The sequence below is a fragment of the Pezoporus occidentalis genome, unplaced genomic scaffold (assembly GCF_034315485.1).
Source record: "Pezoporus occidentalis ecotype Australia unplaced genomic scaffold, CSIRO_AGI_Poc_V1 ctg268, whole genome shotgun sequence".
Classification (NCBI taxonomy): Eukaryota; Metazoa; Chordata; class Aves; order Psittaciformes; family Psittacidae; genus Pezoporus; species Pezoporus occidentalis.
In genome coordinates this window covers 555,101-564,855 of record NW_026914589.1, presented here as the reverse complement: position 1 = coordinate 564,855, position 9,755 = coordinate 555,101, and the positions used below count along the sequence as shown (strand labels likewise).

Below are 9,755 nucleotides of genomic sequence, written 5' to 3'. Positions count from 1 at the left end.
CACTGAAAAGCAAGTAGCAATGTCCATGAATTGCATCTCCATTTTCACTTGGGCAATGAAGTCATCTGATATTGAAAAGAAAATGGTTGAAGAGAAAATGGTCTGTTCTAGACAGGAAAATGCAGCTGTGATTGCTGATGACTGCATATGTGTGTTTCCCAGCATATGGAAGTGGCAATGTGTTTCTACTGTTGTTTTACCAGTAGATCTGAATGCATTTTGCAGCAGAAGTCTCTCTACAGTTAATTCCACTCTTCTATGGGGAATACAAAGTTCAGGTAGCTAAGGCACAGGTAAGGGAAGAGAGTCAGGCATTGTAGGAAATCTGCATATACTGTTTCCATCTTTAGGGACACATGATAGTTAAAGCAGACATACAGAGAGCCTTTGGCTAGATCAGGCTCTCAGTAAAGCAAACCCAAGCTGCCAGCAATTCATTGTCTCAATTTTGTGACAGCCATTTGGGTGTAAGAGTAAAGCGCTGCACAGGAATGGAAATTTTTTCTTGTTTACCTTTTTCTACCAGATGTAAACTAGAATTTCCAACTAAAAAAATGCAAGGTACCAGCATAGCTGGAAGTCTCTCCCTGGGCCCTCAGGTTGGTCTTCATCTGCTGGGAACCTCTGCCTGAGTTAGTCTTGCGGGCATGTTCAGTGTTCATATTCATGTCCTCATGAGTTTCAGGGGAAATAATGTGTCACTTCAACTTCTTTCCCCACAAATCTTTGGTTTTACCACCACCACCCTAACAAAACCCTCCAGCACTGAAAACAATAGAACATTAAACCTAAATTGATGCTTTCATTATTACTGGAATAGAAGAAAATTTCAACACAGAATTAAAAATATGTCACCTTTGCTGTGGCATTGTACGGGAACTGACATGACTTCTTATTTTGTTTGCCCATGGAAGGGAACTGTCATTTTCATTGCTAAAATATTTGCCCATTGGATGGAAATAATTACAAATGGAGCAAAACAAAATGTTTTGATTAAATACAGGGCTAGTCTTGTTTTTTTCCAGTAAATGTTCAATGTTTTCAATTCTCTTCCCCCTCCCCTGGGGATAATATAATGGACAGTTATAGATCACCTTGCATCTCAGAAGATCCCAGATTGCATAGGGATCACTACCTTTGCCACTGAAATGTTGGTACCTATGCAGCAAACAACAGTGAACAATTTATCCCCACGGTGTACTCTAGTGAAGGTGAGTCACCTTCCACAGAGCAGGGAAGTTTTCAGGAGACAGACTCCAGTTCATAATTTGTGCCAAACCCAGGGGTTAACACTGAAGTGTCATTTCTGGCTACCCTATGACTGAGGAATGAAAACCAGCAGCTGTCTGAATTCTGAATTCCAAGGATGGTGCTGGGAATAGCTGCGATGAAACAAAGTCCCACCAACTTTGATCTTGGATCTCATGCACGGGATTAAAAGGGTAACTGAGTTTGGGCCTCAGGCAGCGACATTTGGGGAAGCAGCAGGGGAATTTGCTTTGTTTTCATAGGAATTTTCTAAGCATATGATGATAAAGTGAAGATAACTCTCTTTTATCATTGCAATCCATTTATTTTAAATGTGAGTGCTTCGAGGCCCCTGCAGGATCACAGTGAGGCCATCAACAGACTTGCGGTGCTCCCTGCATGTTGCTGCTCTGGGTTGAAGAGGTGACGCTTTGGCCTCAATCAACCTTGTAAATAATAATGGAGCAAGAAAAGATTTGTTTATGCATATCCAAACACTTTCCTCATTCCTTCTGCTTTCTCCCAAGTCTGGTGTGATCAGTTCATATACCTGCCACTTTCCTGCGATATGAGCAGCTGCCAGAACCCCCTCTGGCTCTTGTCAGTCTGGCTCAAGACACCTTTGCAGGAGTGGCTCCAATAGAAGAGAGTGCTGTCCATAAGATACAGCATTCAAACTCCACCATTGTCAGAGCAAAGAATCATATTTCCCCCACCCCTGCCCTCTGGGTAAGAAAAGGCAAACATGTCATAAAAGTACCATAATAAGTCTGCTGGAGATGTCTTTGCAGCCTCTTTCTCCACCCCAAATTGGAATGTACCTAAGCTCCTTCTGGTCTGCTTGTTTCTTTTTTCTGGCAGCCCTTGGGGAAGGCACCTAATACCTTTTTGCAAAGATTATTTATGAACTCAGAATGCCAGGAACGTGTCTTTGACAATTAGTCTGTACAATATGTCCTTAGCCCTCCTGTCTGGCACCTAATGGTGTCAGTCCACAATGCTCAGATTTCTTTGGCTTTGCGCTGTAAGCCGGATGTACATGATCCTGGGTTGCTTCCATGTAAGCAGAGTACTGTAATGACCAATGAGATGCACTTGTATGACTTACATGGTAGCATCCCAGTAGTGCACAGTTCCTGGTGATTTCTGCTTAGGTTCTAGGAAAAATGTCTAGTGAAAAGAGAAAGATCACTGCTAGCCCTGGAGTAATACCTGCACAGCACCCTAAGGTTGCTTGTACCACAGAGGGTGAGCTTGCTTGATCTATAGTATACCATCTCCTACCTAGCACCACTCCCTTCTGTGAGGTCTGTATTAATTAGATGCACCTATGGGTCCAAGTGGTAGCTCTGCCTGTGTACCCAGCTCTAAGGTTAAAGAGCATGTTTGTATCAGAGAGACAGCTGTAGACACACTTTGTATCAAAAAACCCTAAACCCCTTCTTTTGGATGAAAAACACTGGCTTAGTTAATATTTCTGCCTTTTCAGGATCAAGATCACAGCATAAAATCTTCTGAGAGAAGCTTGGTGGGTTTGCCTCTTATCTGAAAGAAAGAGGGAAAGGTTACATTTTCACATCTTTATAGTGTTTCCTATCCCCTGTGAATCTGGAATACTTTATAAATGACGTAGATCTTGGTCTCAATGTAACAGCATGAAATGAAATTCCTTATTCCCAGTCAAGACTTTGAGACAAAATGGAAAACAGTGTATCCAGCTGAAACCATAGGGCAGAAACTGATCTGAGGACGAATTTGGTCTGGCTGCAAATATTAACATCTATTTTCAGTCAATACTAGATGACCCTTAATGATTGTAGTTGCATAAACCCTCCAGTTTTATGTTTAAATCAAAGTGCAGTATCTCCAGCACAGATCCTGCAGCCTATCCTCTGCCATTTCCGTGTGTATGCTGTACCATAAAGCCTTCTATGACTTGGGAGTTAATCATGAACAGCAAACTCTAGAGGTGCTGAGAATCTCGGTGAAATATTGGGAATTTTGACAGAAATCTGGCGTGGAGAGGATATGCACTGACATGGCAAAATACTTAGTGAGTTCATCGAGGCTGGGATTCCCTCCAGTTACCCCTGGATGTTTTGCTGGCCATCTGAGCCCCTCTTCAAAGCTTCACCTACAGCTACTCCTGAACCTCTGCATCCATTGGTTTGTTTTCACTGAAGACCCTGATGCATCATGGAAGACCAGCATTTTCTGAATGCTGGCAGAAAAGATGGGACTTGCTGATGCAAGACAAGATACCCGAGCATGCAAAAGGACTTTACTGTAAACAGTCTCTTAAAATTCATTTTAAAAGGAGAAAGCGATGAAGGGAGGAAAACCAAAATATTCAGAGATGCTGACTTGCCATCTATAGTCATCCTCCCTCGCTGGTAATTAATCTTCTCCCCCTTTGAGCCCAACAGACCAGCTACACACATTCCTTATTCTCTTTATTGCTGGAAAGAAATTTGATTTTTGGCATGCCTTTTGTAGGATTCAAAATACCTTTGTGCTGTGGTGAGTGTGAAGGAAGGGAGTTTCACTCCTCAGCAGATATGCTAAAAGCATAGCATGTCTTATGGGATGGGCTCTCACCCCACCCAGGTTGCAGGGAACCATTTGTGTCTGCCTGATCCCACAGCTCTGGCATACCCTGGACTTACAGGCTGGAGACACTGGGTCTGTGTATATTTCTGCATGTTGCTGGAGATCAATAACTCTTGCAAGGTGGAAGTCCCTTCTGAGTCATCAAAAAAATCAGTATGTAGGAATCAGGAGGAATGGGATTTCAGATGAAATAGTAACTTCCCATTACCGTCTGCATGCAGCCAACTGAGTAGATTTTGGGTCTTGTATTACAAAACATAAATAAATCACAAAGTACAATTGCAAGCAAACCACGTACAATGTAGAATTCTCTGAAGGCGATCTAAGCCTAGTAAAGGTGTTGACTAAACCCTGTGAAAAGGTTCTTAATGGTACTGACAAGTCCTTTTCCACCATAGCTGTGGTTCAAGAGGCCTTCAAGAAGGCAATGTGAACAGGAATCTGGCCCTTCTTATTGCTGGGGTTAAACTACAGTCTTGCTAATGATGCAGCATTTCCTTATATTTGTAATGATAATTAAATGGATAAAGAACATCTACCTGGTGATAAAGCCTGTATCTAGCCCAGTTCTGAAGGACTTACAATAAAAGACTGATCATTTCACACAAACCACCTGTCATGCAATGTGGCTGAATCACAGTGATGAAAAGCCATGAAAGAAGGAGCCAATTTACTACCTATGAACAGACTTTTGTGAACACCACAGTGCTTGAACCACTACTCACATGTTGTCAGTGCTGGGTTTTGCCTTTACATAGGTGTCTCCCTGCTCTGTGCTCTCAACCTGTAGTAAGATCTCAACATGCATGTACGTTGAGCTCACGGATGTCTGTGTTCCCCCTTTGCCTGCAAGCAAAAATTTCAGAAGAATTTTCCTTTAGCATGACTTAGAGGTCATTATCTCATGTGACACTCAAAAATGTAATCATTCCTGGTTAGAGTTAACTCTGACTATGAGGAGAAGCAGAGAGCTGGTAGGTGAGGACTCTGAGCTTGCACCTCTGTGGGTTGCTGTGCAGCACACGCAAAGCTGCAGCTTGTGATTAGCTTTTCCAGATCCCTTAAACACAGTCTCTGACCTCTCGGCATCCAGTGGGTCACAGGCTGCAGTCAGTCATGCTGTGGCCCCCAGACTTCACCGGCAGATTGGCAAGAGTGCTGGGCAGGTAGCAAGCTGCAGCACACCAGGATTTCTGTGCTTGCCCTCTCTGCCTCACCTGTAACATTTTAATTTCTTGCAGCCACAAGCAAAGAGGTGGTTTATGGACCAGGAGCTTTGTCCAATGGGGTTGGATGCCAACCAGTGTTTGGAGCCATCTTGCCCATGTGGGGTACCTTGATATGAAGCCGTAAACTCTGATCCAAGTATGTATTCACATCAAGAGAGGGCAGCCTGTATTTTTGAAGCAGAGGGTTATCAGGATGAGTGCCATTCCTCATCATGCCTGAAGCTGGTGCCAGTGTGAATACACAGCCACAAATCACTGCAAAGAGCCAAACAGTTATGGGCAGAGAAACTAGGAGAGGATTTTGTTACAGTTACCCAAATGTAAGCCAGGAAACATCCTGCTGACAGAACTTTGCTTGAAAGATTTGGACCAAGGGATCAGCTGGATAAAAATGTCATTTCTTACCAGATGCTGTATTCTCAGTTACAAGCAGAAGTGCTGTTAACATCCAGACCGTATCATAGTGAAAAAAACACAAGCAATCTTTTAAGAAATGGATGAATAAAACCTGTGTATTTAAGCACCAGGCTAAAGGGCTCCATGTAACTGTCAGATTAATGTGGTGATTTTTTTGGCACTTGCAGCAGCTTTTTAAGGAAGGATCCTGGCCCCCAACAGAATTGCTTACCTGTTGAAGTGTGACATCATGCTATCAATTGTTTTCCCTGACAACCCTGATCCTGCTCTCTCTTGTCTGAGCGGCATGCTGCAACAGGAGCTAGAAAACAGCGAACTCTGTGCCCCAAAAAACACCTTGGGATGTTGATGTACAGAATGGTGCATGGTGTTATTTAGATGTCTGTGTAAACAAACAAATATAGCTGATTAAAGCTGTATGGCCACAGAGGTTTTTGCCTCCCTCTGCACACCCCACCCTTTTCTTTGCAGTTATGGGGATTTCAGGTTACTCCAAAGGCCAGGTTGGAAATGGGTGTCTCAGGGGCTGCTCTATATGTGGTTCAGCTCCTCCTGGTGGAGACATAGCAAATCTGGAGGAAGACTGCATCGCTGTAGCATATTTTTCGTTATTTGGTGGGATGTTTCAGCCCAGCCATCAGCAAATGCCATTCCTAGTACCCTGCAGCTCTGACTGATAGCTTAGAGAACTTGATTGCTTATTTAACACAGAGGGAGTGGCACACAAATGTGCTCCTACTTCACTGATCAATACGTCTTATGTTACATATTTCAGGCCCACAAGCCACACAACTAAACTTGAAGGCAACAGCAGTTTCTTGGAGACTGTGCAGCCATCTAGCGTTACTGTGTATATAGCATGCTGGTTATCTGCTGAGACCTCAGACAGCTTCAGTGCTTTTTTTCCTGCATGTCTCCCAGCTGGATGTTTAAGTTACAGGAGATTTTGTTAAATGTGCCAATTCACTGATCTTGATGGTGTCTGAAATTTCTGACTACCTAAGGATTGTGGTTGTGGATGGAGAAGAGGATGCTGCTATGGTATTTTTTTTAGCCATAGCAAGTACAGGGTGTTACTATCAGGAAGAGCAACCAGGGTGTCTGTGGCTGCTGCTGCTGCATTTTAGCAATCACTGAGTCTTAAGAAAAAAAAAAAAAAAAAGCAAAAAGGGAAAAAGAAAAACTACATTTAAATTTGAAGAGCAGTGAGCAAGTTCAGGGATGCCACTGCTATCTGCCACAGTTTTGGAGACTTTTTCATTTGCTCAGGAATAGGAAAGCCTTGTACCCACGTTGTGAAAGAGCAAGACAAGGGCAAAATAGCTTGAATCTGAATGCCTCACTTTTCACATCTGGAGAAAACCATCTTATTTCAAAGTCCCAGCTTCCTCTTCGGTCGTTCAGCAGACAGGGCAATTAGTACAAGGAACTACTTTTACAGTTTGTAGTAAATTAGTTAGACAACCTGTGCAGGCAAGGAGCAGGCTGAAACAACACACATTCTTGTATTGCATACCAGAGTGACAAGTAAATCTCAAAGGTGACAACCCAGGGTTACTGTGACTTAGCAGCAGCCTCTTGGCAAACCTGAGAACAGAACCGTCTTTGTTTACAATCTGCATTTTTCTAACTCTTATCTGCTCTCTTGCGCTGTAATTTCCCCCAGCCCCCTCTGCTCACTAGGTTCGTCTTTCTCTGCTCCTTGCATTACACTGTATAAGTGTCCAGGTGTGTCATGAGGAACTTTAATCTTCTGAAACAAAAGGTGATGAACTGGTGACTTTCTGCACTGCAGCAACAAGTCACCAACTACTGAGGTAAAAGAAATTGCTTCTAGATAGAAGTTATACATTACAACCTCTTTGCTTGAGCTAAGCAGCAAGTAGAGATTTATACCATGGAGACACATCCTTTTCTGGATCCTGCTGCACTTATGGATGGTGCTACCAGCTCTGGCTTTTTAACATCCTTTGCTGATGGAAATAGCCTTATTCCCAACCCTTAGGAATCTACCCCATGAACAATTTACATAAACATTGCCTTATTCCCCTTGTTACCTAAGACATTAATATCAAATATAGAAACTGCAGTCTCTAGAGCAGCTGGAGAGGAGCAGTGACAAGCAGCAATTACTCATTCCACAGTAATTGCTGGATCTGGATGAGGATGTTTGTCAGCATCACCTTACTCACGTGTGCTAAACCAGGATAAGAGCAAGACTGGACATGAATCTTTTGCACATTCCCCTTCTAAGTTTCTGTCTGTAGGACATTAAAACCAGACCATGGTATGTGTCCAATAGGCTCTAGCCACAGTTGACTGATCTGGTAGCATTTACCTGGAATACTTTTTTTTAAGTCACATTTTACAAAATCTTTCACTTCATCAGTTTTTGTGGATATTGGTTATTTCAGTGTCACCAAAGATGTAGCTTTAGTTACTATTCTGTCATTTATTTCTGATGACTTTTACCAATAAACACGGAAAATAATATTCCAGCCCTAAATTATGACTAGTTGAACACAGAAACACCCTGCACACAAAGGAAATACTCCCCTAGAGGCTAACAGAACTGCTTTCCTGTTGTGGTGCTTAGTATCTTGGGACTAGTGGCTGGGGTGGTGGGAAGGAGGGTGAGAGCTGTTACACAATGGCACAGTCTCTCCCTGCAAAACTGAATGGCATTCATGATGCTGAGTAGCCCACAGGGAGTCACAGCTGCACTACCCACCAGCAAATCCCTTCCTGCCCCAAACAGCTTTCAGACAAGGTGTTGGGCAGAGCAGGAAATGGTTGAAACACAATTGTCTGATTTAAGTGATAATCTGGGGTAAGGTGGTTTATGTCTCACAATTCTAAAAACGGCTTTAAGTACATTACAAAATAATGTGTATGGATACCAAAGTGAAATGGAACATTTGTATTATGTATTTTACGTAGAGGCTTATTTTCTTTGGATAGGAGATATAAATTGTGCTGCTTCGAATTTCCGGGCAGAACAGGTTTTATGGTGGTTTGTGAAAGAAGCAGAGGCGTTAACATTTATATCGCAGCCCAAATCTTTGCAGTTTCATTTTCCTGAGTGCTCCTGAAGTTCCAACTACATCTTCATCCATGCTTCCTGCTTGCAACTGCTGTTAGGAGCCACTTAAGCCACCATCATATTCCAGCTTGGACGCATTCCAGTTGTCATCTAGGTGATTATTTTGCTTTAGTTTGGAAAGCACATTAGGTCTCACAGAATTAAAGGTGCCTCAGAAAATAAAGGTTTTCTTTTTTTATTTACCATGATGTCTTGAGAATAGTTTCAAGTGAGACAGAAGGCTGGAAAAGCCTGCATTCAATTGCACAATGCCAGTAAAATAACCTTATTAGGGGTTTAAGAACATTCCCTCACATCCATGCAGAACCATCCCAAGTTAGCCTCCAAACTGTGCCTTACAAAGCAGAATCACTTTCCACAAACACATTACAACATCCAGAATCAGCCTTTAAAGATTTGGGAATGAGAAGAATGCCATCCACCTCAGTTATTACTAGACTTGTTTGCTCTTCTGCTTCTTCTTTCCTCCCCCTCTCTCCCTTTCCAGGTTTCTATTTAGAACCAGGAGGAGCTCTGGTACCCTTGTTCGCAAGTTTCAAATAGCGATCCATTTTGACACGTGCCAAGAAATTAGTAGCACAGCAATTTTTTTATTTTTTATGGATTTGAGGTGATAAGCTCAAAGGTATTTTGACAGCTTGTGTTATTCAGGTGACGCTGAAGTGTTTGTGTTATGAACAACTAGAAATATTTACTTTGATACAGACTGTTTTGGAAGGAGGGGTTTTCCACTGGTGAAGGAAGCACAGCTGTCCCTTGGGTTTTAAGCGTTCCTCTGCCCTCTCGCGGCACAAAGCAAATGTTCAAAGTATTTCAGTCCTTGCACGGCGGACATTATCAGCCCTTGCCACATTCACGCTCTCCAGGTGGAGATCCAGTGACGCGTACCGGTGCCGCTCCTGTCTGCGGAGGAAAGCAGGATTATGGAGCCGACAGTAACGGCCTACGACGGCCCTCTGAGGACGCGCTGTACCCCACAGGACCCCAAACACGGCTGAACTGGAACAACGACCACCAACCACGACAGAGGCTCCCCAGGCTCGCTGCAGAGAGTGGAGGTCCCCCGCTGGTAGGGAGGACAGGCAAGCCCAAGAGCGCTTCAACACTGCAGCTGCAGTCGGGCCAGAGGAGGAACAGCAGCAGCGCAG

The 9,755-nt window shown here is 43.3% G+C and overlaps 1 long non-coding RNA gene across 1 annotated transcript; it reads right to left on the bottom strand.

Annotated features, from left to right (window-relative positions):
- Positions 1-1,552: 1,552 nt before the first annotated feature.
- Positions 1,553-9,751, bottom strand: LOC134166656 (uncharacterized). Its single transcript, XR_009965945.1, has 2 exons — positions 9,303-9,751; positions 1,553-1,694 (listed from the first exon to the last, which is right to left on the bottom strand). It is a non-coding gene; the product is annotated as an uncharacterized LOC134166656 (long non-coding RNA).
- Positions 9,752-9,755: the final 4 nt, after the last annotated feature.